The following is a 2,579-nucleotide window of genomic DNA, read 5'->3' as shown; positions in this document are numbered from 1 at the left end:
AATAAAAAAAAAAATATAAAATAAAAAATATTCAATGTTTTTTTTGTAGTGTAGGAGCGGGGAGCGTGGGAGTGCAACACCTCGCCCACCCCCCCCCCCCCCCCCCCCCCCCGGCCTTTGCTCTAAGGCTTTCTTAGCATTCTGGAGACGGTGAAATCACTTTCTTCACTAAAACAATGAATCTGGGCAGGGTGGAAGGAGGGGGTAAGAGAAGAGTGATAAAAAGGGCCATAATGCTCTTTATATTTAGTCTTACTCTTGGGGGGCTACAGTCCATACCCCCACAAATCTTATCAGGATATTTTAGCATTTACAAAAATATTCAAGTCATAATTTGGAAATATAAATTGGAAATAAAATGAAGATATTACATTTTAGCTACAAATTTTATCTCTAGTTGACAATGCCTAAAATTTGTGCAAACTGGGGGAAAAAAATTTCCTGCTCTCTTTCTACTTTTCTTGGGAAGAGTTAAGGGAATAAATAGTGCTGGGAATTGGCAGCCAGGTCCTAACTCCTGGGATCATAAGGAGATTTTATTTTCCTGATTATCAAAGTCAGTAGACATTATCTAGAAATGTAGAAGTATCAAAGCTTATTTTGGGATGGCCTGGTTTTCAGTTTTAAGGTGGAATTTTTGATTCTAAGGGTCTGCCCAAATGAGCCAATAGGACATTTGCTAAAGGTAATGATTTTCTATAGTCAATCTAAGCCCCTATGGGGTGTTAAAACCAAAGAATCCTTCTCAGGGCCAAGGATATCTATCCCCTGAAGTTAATCTTGTTCAAATATTTTCACAAAGATTTTGCAACTGAGTTTTATACAATTTGGATTCCTTGAAGGGAATCTTGTCCAAATTATCCAAGAGACAACTCAAAGGGGTGTCTTCAGAAGAAGCAGAACGATCAGATCCTGTACTTTGGAGTAATGTTTTGCCAGGAATATATGAACCAGGATCTGAGGGATTCAGAAGAAAGTTTATTTTGTAACCACATTTTTCTCTCTTATAAGAATCTCTGATACCAATTCACTGAATCCCTCAAACTAAAATTTTATGGCAGCTCACAGAAAAACTTTATAATTGGTGGTGGCAACAATACCATAAAACACATAATTGAGATAGTAACTAGAAAAAATGAGAGATGCCCAAGTGATGTCTGATCTACTGTCAATATGATGAGATGTATGACAGATGTGTATTTTTGCAACCCAGCAAAACTAGACCAAAAAGGGAATTTCTGATCAACCACTGCAGTGTTTATAATAAGGCAAGTTACAGAGATATTTCTAAAATGTCAGACCAATTTAGACCTTGTCTAAACAGTCAATTTAGACCACTTCCAAGGGATCAACCTGAGACTCAGACACACAGACAAGTCTCTTGCTTATGTGCCTACAGAAAAAATATTGAGACAAAAAAGGAACAAGGTTTAGAGGGGGCAAAAAATAATGCCTTGTCCTCCCTTTTAAAACCCAGATTGTCAGTCCAGCTCTTGCTTTAGCCTGAAAAATCACAAGGCCATGTTTATCATGGGCATGCTATCAGACTAAGCATACTAAAAGTGTGTTGATTATTCAAATGCAAAAGACAAAAGACAAAAACAAAATACAGAACAAGACATAGAAATACTCAGAATGCATAAAGAAGGCAGACTTACCTCTTTTTACTCTGATTTTTATGCCAGCAGGACAGTAGTCTTTCTGGCTCAGCTGGTTCTTCCCCTTCAAAGCCTCTGAAGTAAATATAATCTTATGCTCACAGGAGAACTTCTCAAGTGAAAGCCCCAGTTTTCACACTCTTCCCACCTGTTCCTTTGTGGGTCACCAAATTTGTTAAGGGAAAAATATTTCCCATCGAATTCATATCATAGGTAACTGCTGCTGAATATCTCTATAACAATGGAGAAATTCCAGAGGTTAACACTTAGGCTTTATTATGCTTAAGCACAGGTTCAGGATTCAGAAAATTAATCTTGCATCAGTTGGGGTTTGGACAAAACTTTTTATGGAGAAAAATTATGTGAGAGATAGAGAAAAGAATTTTTTTTTTAAATAGAGACTCTTTAATGGCCTTTTAGGCTATAAAGATCACACAGTCCTAGTCAAAAAGAATGAAGATTTTGGACTGTCTCCAACGTTATTATGGCTAAACAAAATGAGTTAGACTTATCTGGGAAAGAAACTAAGTTTCAGATTTAAACATGGAGTTTGCAAAAAAAAAAATACAGTGCTACAAGGTGCTTAATAAATGCTTGTTTTTACCCCCTTTTCCTGTCTTTGTGTCTTCTATGTTGTACTGGTTATTTCTTGTGGCAGATTTTTGTGGGTAGCTTTTTTCCTCTCCATACCTTTTCATCTAGAAGGCAATTGGCTCAGATTCACAAAATTCCAGACATATATATATATATATATATATATATATATATATATAGATAGATAGATAGATAGATAGATAGATAGATGATATAGATATAGATAGATAGATGGATAGATAGATGGATAGATAGATAGATAGATATAGATATAGATATAGATATATAGATATTTCCTAGCCATGATAGGTGTACTCTTGGTCAACA

The 2,579-nt window shown here is 35.9% G+C and overlaps 1 long non-coding RNA gene across 1 annotated transcript in view; it reads right to left on the bottom strand.

Moving 5' to 3' along the window:
- LOC138144478 (uncharacterized) overlaps window positions 1–2,130 on the bottom strand; it is an 11,434-nt gene extending 9,304 nt beyond the window's left edge. Inside the window, exon 1 of the long non-coding RNA XR_011163966.1 lies at window positions 1,659–2,130. This is a non-coding gene — a long non-coding RNA (uncharacterized lncRNA). The remainder of the gene's footprint in view (window positions 1–1,658) is intronic.
- Window positions 2,131–2,579: the final 449 nt, after the last annotated feature.

The sequence above is a fragment of the Petaurus breviceps genome, unplaced genomic scaffold (genome assembly GCF_028583685.1).
Source record: "Petaurus breviceps papuanus isolate PSGF00001 unplaced genomic scaffold, PetGlider_PUasm1.0 90701, whole genome shotgun sequence".
NCBI lineage: Eukaryota > Metazoa > Chordata > Mammalia > Diprotodontia > Petauridae > Petaurus > Petaurus breviceps.
This window is presented reverse-complemented; position numbering and strand designations above follow the sequence as displayed.